Genomic DNA, 12,125 nt, shown 5'->3' with positions numbered 1-12,125 from the left:
AACATTGACTTAAACTGTATTTAATTAACATTTCCTTATTTAGCATTATTTTGACAGAAAGCTTCAATAGCTCAGTTAGTATAGACAAGTCCTTTGGTTGAAAAGATCCTGGTTTTGAATCCCATCTATGATGTAAGGAATCCTTATCAGGTCTTTTCAGTCAAATTGTGAGTTAGCTGGTTTCATATGGAGTTAGAGGATTTTTTTCTCCTGGTTTTTTTTGTCCCATAGAACAGGCAAACTAGCCCCATGAAAACACAGTTCATTGAATTGCTTAAAGCCCCTAATCAGGGGACTCAATGATCCTATTATCATAATAATAAAATGAGTCAAGTGACCTCATTTATTATTATTAATTGACCTCCATGGAGTAAGTGGGATCATCATGGATGGTCTTGTTTACACTTAACATTGACAATACATCATGGTAATGAATTCTACTCACAACTCTCTCTCAGAAGGAAAAAAAAAAAACACTCATTTCCTCACTTATAACAACTCACAGTTTTATAACTTACACAGATGGCCTAATTTCTTGCTACTTTACATATAAATTCCCTCACTATTAATGCAGTAAAGTCTCCTGATCAACTCATCTTGAGAGGCTCATTTAAATGACAACATATCATATTGAACCTTAAACATTCCTTATTCCTTATATTCACAACATGTTTTAGTAATGTGTTCCATTTGCTTATAGCTCTCAATATAAAAAATTCTAATCCTCACATCCTTCTTCACCACTCTTACGCAACCTCCAAGGATGGTCTCTAATTCTTCCCTGCTCATCCTCTACTCTTTTTGTTATCTCCTCACTAATTAAAACACTTGTCGTATCACCTCATTTCCTCCTATAAGAGCCTCGGTAGCTCAGTCAGTATAGACAAAGCCCTTTGGTCAGAAAGACCTGGGTTCGATTCCCATCCATGACGTGAGGAACCTTTATCTGGTCTCTTTCAACTAAAGTTGTGTTAGCCAGTATCATACAGAGGTAGAGGGTTTCCCCTCCCCCCCTTAATCCCTCACCAGAAGAGCTCAACCAGTCCTAAGCTACAGTGGAGACATGGGGGGGGGGACCCATATGAATAAATAAAATAAAAATTTCCTCTTATCCACCAAACTCTGCAATCCACATTTCTTCAACCTTTCTCCATAGCCAGAATCCTGGTATTAGTCACTTGTCTCTGGACCATCTCCTATGTTTCCACATCACATTGAAATCCAAGTTGACCAAATCTGAGCACAGTAGTCCAAATGTGGTCTGACGAGTACTTTATACAGTGGCACAACCACCTCCTTATCCCTACTCATCAATGTACTTCTTATCACACCAGCAATATAAAGTGCAATGCTTGCAATATGCCCTCTAAATTTCAGTCTGCTGTCAAAAGATCTCAAATCTCAACCACTTTCTACAGTACAGTTCAATAAAGAGAGTACATGGCCTCATATTTATGCACTCCAAGATGCAGCGCCTTGCACTTATTAATATTAAACTACAAGTCCACTCATTTGTCCAAGTTAAAAGTCTGTTCAAATCTTCCTGAATTAAATTAACATCAGCAGTGCTCCTTATAATTTTCCCCAACTTTGCATCATCAGCAAACAATTGGAGATCCCCAGTTAATTATTATTATTACCACGGGCTACTCCAGGAGTCCTTAGACTCATTGAGGGAGGCCCTAAACATCATGTTCACGCAGCTGTTCAACATTCTCACAGTATCTATCATACCTTGCCTTGAACTCGCTCACTGTCATAGCACCCACAACAGACTCTGGCAGCTTATTCCACTCATTTACCACTCTAAAAGTAAAGAACCCAGCTCTAACACCCCTGCTAACCACGCTCTTGCCCAGCTTCCATGGGTGTCCCCTAGTTCTCCCACCACCAGTCCTGATCTCAAAAATATCATCTGAATTAATCCTATAGAATCCTTTTAGCAATTTGAATGTCTCAATCATGTCTCCCCTTTTCCGCCTATCAACTAGTTTCTGCAACCCACAAATCTTCAACCTGTTCTCATACGGTTCATTCCATAGTCCTATAATGTGTGATGAAGTGAGAGTAAGGAAGGACATAGCATGTTTATGTTGCATCCTTCACAGGACAAAACAGAAATTAGAGTGACTGAAAAAAAAAACTATTGTCATGTGGTACAGCAGTTGGGAAAATTAAAGAAAAAGTGAATTCAAAAAGTATTTTTGAAGTTCAATGATAAGATGGCATGGAAATTCAATGATCAGATATATACTTAATGATCAAGTGATGAAAACATGTTTCCCAGGTGCAAATATCAAGGATGTAGTGAAACTGTTAGTTTGCAGAAGGGAGAAATAAAGAAATTATTGTTATGGCAGAAACAAATTATTTGAAAGGGAAGAAATATGCAATGAGAGAAGATATGAAAGAAGTGAAAATTAAGAGTAAGAAAGTAAAAATTGTGAGTCTGCTGCCTTAGTATGATAAGGCAGAGTTGAGAAAAAGAGCCATGATCGCTAATGAGTTAACAAGATTGTGCAGGAGGAATTGTGTGCAGTTTATTGATATATGGAGTGAATTTGATGGATAAAAGGACTTATATATGTTTGAAGAGAGAGTTGTTTGGAAATGTAAGTTTGGAAATGCAAAACCAGGGAAACTAGAGATATTATGGGGGGGGAGGGGGGGGGCAATCAAGCATGTGTCTGGCCACCCCCTGTGATAAATGTGAATGTGATTTCACAGATTTCTGATTTGAATGTGTTGGTAATGACATTACACATGGGTAATTGTGGGTACAAGAAGATGTTGAAATGCATGTACGTGAATGCCAGAAGTGTCAGGAATAAGAGAGGCCAAAAATTGTAGGCATCAGTGAAACTTGGTTAACAGAAAATGATATAGTTACAGAGATAGAATGTAAAGGGCATTCGTATTTTCAGGGAAGAGGACAGGAGGTGGGATGTTGCTGATGATAGATGAAGAATTACAATCAGCAAAATTAGAAGTTTTTTAGGTCTGGGAAAGATGGTTCACTAGAAGCTGTCTGGTGTGATAGAAGCCAATTAGACAAAATATATTGTTGGTTGCTACCACAGACTAAGGGGTCCATAGAATGATGTAGATGCCATCTATTGGCTGCTTAGCACAATGAGTGCAGGCCAAACAATTATTATGGGGAAACTTTAACCATGGGGACATAGATTGGAGGGAAGAAGGGGGGGGGGGGCACGGCCAGATGCAACTGATATTTATCCAGCTGCTCAGGGATACTTACCTGAAATGACATGCTATAGAGGTGCCCAGGGATTTGACAGTGTTGGATTTGGTAACAGCATCAGAAGATATATCCATAACCAAGGTAATCATTCTGCCTCCAATTGGGGAGAGTGACCATGCAGTGTTTGTTCTGGGAATTTGCCAAACATGATTGGAATTCTCTATCAAGAAAGGATTTATGTTGAACTATAAAGCTAGTAATTATGACAGACTTAGAAATCATCTTGGAGCAGTGCCATAACTTGAGAAGGCAAAAGGAAAGAATGTCTGCAGTGCACAGAAAGTGGTCAGATATTGTTTGAGAGAAGTGGTATCAGATTGCATATCCAAGGTCAGGAGGATAAAGAAACTGAGGATTAAGCAGATGAGTAAAGATATAAAACAAGAACTGAAAAAAAAAAAAAGAAAAAAAAGAAAACATTGTGGAGAGAATCTAAAGAAAAAGATGATCAGCATACTCATGAGCAGTACAAAGTACAGACAAGAAGGGTGACTAGTGTGGTAAAAAAGGCCAAATCAGATTATGAAAGAGAATTAGCTAAGCAGGAATCCCAAAAGAATATTTTCATCATTTAGCAAGTAAGAGGAAAAATGACAATCAGAGGGTGACTTTAAACAATGCTCATGGCAGGAAGGTTTATTTATTTCGTATCCAAACACAAGTGGTACAGTAGTAAGTAGGCAGAAAGGTGACAGAGGCAAAAGAAATAGTTGCATTGCTGAGTGATCATTTTGCAAAGGTGTGTTATCAAGGTGGAGATTTTGCAGTTGATGTGACAGATATGCATATCAAAATTGAAATAGATGAACAGGACTGTGTTCAACATGTTAAAAAATATGAATGTGAACAGCAGTAGGATTGGATGGTATATCAGCATCCATGTACTACTTGAATGTGCAAGAAAATTAGCATTGCTTCTGATGCAGTTGTTCAGTCTAAGTCTCAGCAGGGTTCCAGGGGAGTGGAAAGAGGGCAAGATAGTGCCATGCATAAAGGTGGCTCCAAGACAGGTAACAAACAACAGACGAATTAGTATCCCTGGAATGGTGGTTAAAGTATTGGAAAAGTTGGTTAAAAATAAAATTCAGAAATGGGTGAATAGGAATATGATACTTTATGGGGGACAGCATGGCTTTGTAGAAGGGAGGTTCTACCTCAATAATTGATTCATATTTTATACTAAGGTGACAGCAAAATTGGATAAAGGAAATGGATAAACTATGATAATGCATACCAGTCATCTGACTAGTAATGAGGCTAATAGACTAAGCTTTGGCTGATATATTATGGATATAATGACCTGAAAAAGTTGGTTTTTAGTAGACAGAAGTGGAAATGGATCCATCTTGCTTACAACTGATGTGTACATCTAGAAAGGAAATACCTTTTGATGATTCTTTTTCTATTGTGAACTTAATATGAGATTGTAGGCTGTTGATTTTTTGTAGAAATGAGTGGAGTCCTTGTTCTGTGTAACTCCAAAATGCAAAGATGTCATCAATGTACTCAGCCAAATTGTTGGTTTTGGGTCAAGAGAGAAACTTTCTTCTAGGTTTTGAAAAGAACACTGGTCATCTGACTAGTAATGAAGCTAATAGCCCAAGTTTTGAAATAGCCAAGGTGATCTATCATGCACAACCATCAGAACTGAATATCCCACCATCAGAATTAAAAGCTCTAAAGTCCTTAAAAAAAAAATAATAACATAATTATCACCAAATCTGACAAAGGTAATACCGCCATAGTCTTAAATGCCAAATCATATGATTAAAAAATGAAATTACTTTGTTATTGCAATACATACTCCAAACTTAATACTAATCCTACCAAAGTCAACTCAAAAAACTCAACAAATTATTAGATAAAAGAACATATCATGCAAGACCCCCCAATATATTGCTTACCAAATTCACATAAAAACAACTGTCCACTTAGACTTATTGTGGATTCAATTGGCAGTCCTATGTATAAAATATCAAGATTTCTGTCTAACCTTCTCTGCTCCCTCAGCCATTTAGCTTCTTCCATACAAAATTCGATATTTTCTTACAAGAATAAAAGACATTAAACTATCAGATACAGACAAGTTGGTAAGCTTTGATATTGTCTCTCTCTTCACAAATGTCTCTCACAGAGAGACAATAGAATTTCTATGGTCTTTTATCTTGAATGCCTAGAAGAAAAAATTCTCTGTCTTGACCTAAAACAATTTGTCTATGGTACATTGATGACTTTTTTGCAGTTTGGAGTCACAAAGAACCAGAATGCCACTCATTTCTACAAAAAAAATTAATCGTATTAAGGTCACACTAGAAAAAGAATCATCAAAAAGTATTTCCTTTCTAGATGTACACATCCAGGATAAGCAAGATGGATCCATTTCCATACAGAGGTGAGTATACATAAACAAAAAGAGATCAGGGAGTAAAAATGAGAAGTCATCCCTTGAAGTTGTGTAAAGGCGTACTAAAGAGGGAGGTGAGGAATACATTTTTTTTTACATAGTGAGTGGTAGTTGATTAGAATCATTGTTGCTGGAATATGTTGTGAATTCTAGGAGTGTGGATGAGTTTAAGGTTCAATAAATTACACTCCAGTACACATCTCTAAAGCCTAACACATCAATGTTATGCTTTATAAGATTGCATGCATGCATCTGTATATCCATACAGTGATGTGTTAATGATATAACTATAGAATAACATGTAATACCACAGTAAAAATAAATTTATTATGTAAATATTTCATCTTACTCATTGTAAGACATCATCAGTACAGTGCATGCATTAAATTGGAATCTCTCTATGTATAGAGTTGCATGTTTATGGATTAAAACTATTGGGCTGAAAATAATTAAAATTAGTTAAAAATAAAATATATATAAGAGATTACAAAATTTAATATATATAAATATATATAATTAAAGATAACAATTTCCCCCACATCTGGAATAGTGAGGTGGTCATTATGACTGAGATTAGATTGATGAAGTAGGGCGCTTTCTTTGTATAAATGTTCATGTTTATATATGGATCTATGCAGCAGTTTGGTGTTTTCCCATTAATTCCATGTTCTGCAAGGCCAGATTTGGGAAGTTTTGATGAGCTGGATGTGGTCTTGATGTTCAGAGATACATTTATTATTTACAGATCTTCCTGTTTGTCCATATTAAGACAAGTTGCATGAATATGGCACTTAGTGTATGTGTGTGTGTGTGTATATATATATATATATATATATATATATATATATATATATATATATGCCAGGTAGCATCATTGGTGATAGTTTGTTTTTTGAAGAAGGTAGTAGGTTATGAATTTGGTTGATGGGTTTATATATAGCAGTGAGTTGATATTTTTTCATAATTTTTTCCACATGTTCAGCAATGCCTTTAATATATCGTATAGGAGTTCTGTGGGCTTCTTGTCTGGGTTGCTGTATAGGAGAGTAGTTAATTATTTTTTAGGTTATTCTTGGATACATCCATTGAGGATAACAATTTCCCACACTTTTGGAATGGTGAGTCAGTCGTTACAATTGAGGTTAGGTCGATGAGTGGGGCTTCAGCACTTTCTTTGTATAAATGTTCATATTTATACAGGCTGTTTCTTTGACAATTTCCAGTTCTTGTTTTAAGATTCTTCAGAAGAACAAATCTTATGTGCTATTGATAATAGGGATTTTATGAAGCTGTGTGTTTGAGATATTTTTGAGATGGATGGTGGGCTGATGTATTGTGGATATAACAACCTGAAAAAGTTGGTTTTCGGTAGACAGAAGTGGAAATGGACCCATCTTGCTTATCTTAGATGTGTACATCTAGAAAGGAAATACCTTTTGATGATTCTTTTTCTAGCATGAACTACAAGGATGTAGGTTGTTAATTTTTTGTAGAAATGAGTGGCATTCTGGTTCTTTGTGACTCCAAACTGCAAAAAGGTCATCAATGTACCACAGTCAAATTGTTGGTTTTGGGTCAAGAGAGAGAATTTTTTTCTTCTAGGTGTTCAAGATAAAAAACTATAGAATTTCTATCCCAAAAATTTCCAATTTGGAGTCACAAAGAACCAGAACACCACTCATTTCTACAAAAAATCAACCTACATCCTCATTAAATTCACACTAGAAAAAAGAATCATTAATCTCATCCATACTCCTACAATTCACAACACATTCCAGCAGCAATGATTCTAATCAACCACCACTCACTATGTAAAAAAAATTTACTCCTCACCTCCCTCTCTAATACACCTTTACACAACTGCGAGGGATGACTTCTCATTTTTACCCTCTCATATCTTTTTGTTTATGTATAATCGCCTCTGTATTTATCTGGTAAAAATCCCCTCACTAACTTCAACATCTTAATCATATCGCCTCTTTCCCAGTATCCATGAGACTCCAATTTACATTCTCTCATCCTCTCCTAGTAGCTAATATTCTAGAATCCTGATATGCTTTAGTCACTCACTCTGGACCCTTTCCAGAGTTTCTATTTCACAGTGGACACTAGGTAACAAATTTGAGCACTGTAGTCCATATGAGGTCTGATAAATACTTTATACAGTGGCACCACTACCTCTTTATCCATATTTATCACAGTGCTCCTTATAGCAGAAACGTGCCATATACTCTTTGCAACACTCTGAATGTGTCATCTGAAATTCATGCGACTGTCAACCATCATCCCCAGATCTCTGATGTCATTCACCTATTGAAGCATGGCTCCAACTGAGAAACTACACAGTCTTAAACCATTGCACTTTAAAGTGCACTTATCAACATGATAACTGCAATCCCCACTCATATCCAAGCTACGAGTCTATTTAAATCTTCCTGAATGGAGTTAACATTGGCTTTACTCCTTATAATTCTACTACACCTAGCATCATGAGCGAACAACTGAAGATGCCAGCTAGTCCACATGAAATATCATTAACAATATTAATTGTTAATGATATTTCATGTGGAACTTGTGGCACACCTCTTATCTTTCGCTTCTAGGACTGCCCCACCATACACAACTTGTTGGTATCATTCAGAGCCAATTTCCTGTCCATCTCACCAACACTTGCATACAAATTTTGCTTATCCAACACATTCATCACTTGACATCTCCGTGACATCATATAGCAAATATCATTTACTATATGATAATAAGATGGAGGACTCTTTTGATGAGTCCTTGATCCTTGGAAGAGCCTGTATAATAATAAATAAAATTGAGGTTATGTCATAACATTTATGTTTTGTTTTAGAGATTCCTACTAAAATGGTTATGGTACTATTTTTTAACCCACTTCAGGTCTCTAATAGGCAGAATGGTGATGATATCATGTACCTCATAAAAATGTTGATAACTATTGATGACACAAACCACAATTATGGTTTTGTGTGATCTAATATTCATTTAAAGAAAGTTCCAGTGTAATACACACACATATATATTAAAATAGTGTCTGTGCGGTTAGCTGAGTGGCTATGCGCTTCGCAACCATATGCCTGGAGAATGAGTGTCCTAGGTTTGATTCCTGTCGATGTGAAGAACTTAAGGATCTTCCTCAGCCATAGCCAAGTTAGCTGGACTTGGGCATGGACAGCAGGGTTTTTTCCCTAGTTTATCCTGGGGTTTTTCCTCCCGCAAAGCAGGCAAACCAGCCCCACATGATCACATGCTTTGACAGACATGGGATACTATCGGGAATAAGGAGCAACCAACCTATTCTGCGGGATTATCAGTTACGGATGCTTACATGGTAAAATATGTAGGCCTGCACAAAAGCATAACATACGATTAAAATAGTTTCCTTATTTGACATTTAACAAGACTATTTTACATGTAGAAAACCCTAAGGTTTTTAGTAATTTTGTCACCTTAAAGATGGTGTGGAAAGCAGTTTTCTTTTGCTGTCAGGTATTCCTATCAAGTGGAAAAAAGCAAGATTAACACAACTTAGAAGTTTTTTTATTACTATTATGATTATTCAGGACTTCATGGAGTCATAACACTTGCAACAGGCAGTCCATTTCACTCCCTACTCACCATTCCAGTGTGCAATTTTCTAGAATGCTTTGTTGACTCTTACTCTAATATTTGAAAAATCTCCACAGTACCCATCAGTTAAATGCCACTTGCACTTCATCTTCTATTTACCGAATTCTACAAATTACATGCAGTTCCACAGTCCTGTTTTATTTATTTATTTATTTTTAATCCTTTATAACTTCATTCCTCTTCAAATCCCACTGACCAGGTTGAGGCACAGTAGTCACGGTGTGCTATGATTATGTCCTTATATAATGGAACTGCCACACATCTGTAATTGTCAACACTGTATTTCCCCTGAATTGCAAATTCTGTCCACCAGCACTGCAAGATCATTTGAATCCACTGCTTCCTCCAGAATAGTTTCCCCATCCTTCTTCCCAATAAAGCATGCAAGTCTTCCAACTGTGGATTCCAAAATTCAAAACTTCAACACAGTCCTCATGCCTTCCACTTAATTTCTCACTACATCTATTTCCCTCTCTCTCTCTAAGCATCCTGTTCTACCCCAAGATTCATCCATAGGTCAAAGCCATTCATTATAACCACTACATCTTCATCAGTCACACTATTCATCATTAATTCATATACATCTTGCATGTTCTCTTTACCCTCAATCATGCCACTCCTCTCTCTCTCTCTCTCACTCTCTGTTAGTGCTTACTCATACTCAATGCACTATGCTTTTTTAATAAAAATGAAATATTGTACTTTTTTTTTATGATAATTTCAATCATGAAAAATAGTCAACATACACTGCTTGGAAAGAAGTCAATGGACAACTCCATGGCAAGGTGAATCATGCCATGTAAATCAGTCATATGTTTGTAGCCAATATAAATTGGAGGAATATGATGCTTCCAAATCCGTGCAATTGTGCTCAGGTAAAATGGCTGCAAGAAGGGAATTGATGGAATTTCAAAGAGGCGTTGTGATAGGATGCCACATTGCAGGCCTATCTGTTTGGCAAAATTTACAAATTGGGCCATCCCAGGTCAACAACCAGTGATACCGTACTGAGATGGAAGCACAGGGAATCAACTGCAAGTGCTACCTGCAGTGGATGACCCACCACACTCACTGAAAGTGACTGTAGGGTGATATGAAGGATAATACGTAAAAAATGCCATTTGTCAGCTGACATGTTGAATGAAAAGTCCGGGCATTAACTGGAACATGAATCTGCACAAAAACATTCAGAACTGTGGCTCACAACATGAGTTTCCATGGTAGGACCACAATATGCAAGCCCCCACCTTACCTGAACCAACATGCAGCATCATCTTCAGTGGTGCAAAAAAGAATGTACAGTGAGAGCTTGGAAAGCTGTGTTATGGAGCAATGAATCATGTTACATCGTCTACACCGGGCATTAACTACAGGTGTGGTTAATGCCCGGTGAACATCTCATACCAGATGGTATGAGATGTGATGATATGGTCCTGTTTTTCTTGGTTTGGCCTCGGTCCTCTGTTTGTAGTACCACAAACATTGAACTCTGAGAGGTGTCTGAACATCCTGGACAATGCAATGCTTCCTACTTTGTGGCATTTCTATGGAAATTACCATTATCTCCTCTTTCAGCAAGACAAAAGGCTGCTTCATGGTTTGTGGACATGAATGTCACTACACTTGACTGATCTCCATAAAGCACTAATATCAATCCTACTGAACATCTGTGGGATGTGGGATGAATTGAGCATCGAGTGAAGAAATGGATGTCTGCCCCACAAAAGTCCAGGACCTCACATTATATGCCTACAGGAAGAATGGTCCAAAATTCCCAATGATCGCTATCGTAAACTTGTGGAAAGTATGCCTCATAGGATTGTTGCAGTCATCACAACAAAAGGACGTCCTACATCTTATTAAGGTGAGCAACCATGGCTGTTTGCTGTTCACACTATGGCATCCATTGACTTCTTTCCAAGCAGTGTATATTACTTCAGTACTATGAGAAGAATAAAGGTTAGAAAATCCAGGAATCTTACTCTAAAGAGACCAAACATTGTACTATTTTTCAAGTCATTTCGGACTTCTAATAAGCAGAAATGCTTATATGAGATGATGAAAATCATCCCTCTTCTAAAGATATGACAATCAGTCATGCCACATGAGATGTCAAAGAAAAAAGTTTCTTTGAACAATATTACGGGAAACGTATGAAAACCATAACCTGATACCGTTTTGTATGTAAATAATTCAAATTTTTCTCGTTGGTGTGAAAAGTAGACAATGTCAGGAAATACTCTGACTGGAAGTACGGTACTTAAATTATTTTCCCTTAAATTACTAGTATCCCACACTAACTAATGCATGCAATATTTGGAGCTTCTGGTGAATAAATATATGCCTAGGATTTCAAGGATAAATAGAGTGGGAATGAAATGGATGAATAAAGAAATTAAGTCCAGAAAGATAGCAATAGAAATTGTAAAAAAGGAATGGAACCAGCAGCAACACAAAAGAATATAAAGTGTAAGTTAGCAAAATGATAGATCTGCTAAAGAAGGAGAAACTCTAATATGAATATTCTAATTGTAAAATATAAACCAAATAGGAAGATAAGACTGGGTAGACCTCAAAAGAGGTTATTAGATTGAAAATGATACTAGAACAGTTCATAAGATCTATATCCATATTTCACATTATGATGATGAATATTCTAATTTCTCTTTCTTTAAAGGAGCAGAATGAGTATATTGGATGGAACTGATTATTACTGCAGAAGATGTAAACTGTTTAGTACGATTAAATTGTTCAAGTACAGACCTAATGTGTCATATGACACATTAGGTTTCAGACTACCATCAT

Source organism: Typopeltis vanoorti, chromosome 12, assembly GCF_054136105.1.
Source record: "Typopeltis vanoorti isolate ZY-2024b chromosome 12, IOZ_Tvanoo_1.0, whole genome shotgun sequence".
Lineage (NCBI taxonomy): Eukaryota > Metazoa > Arthropoda > Arachnida > Uropygi > Thelyphonidae > Typopeltis > Typopeltis vanoorti.
This window is presented reverse-complemented; position numbering follows the sequence as displayed.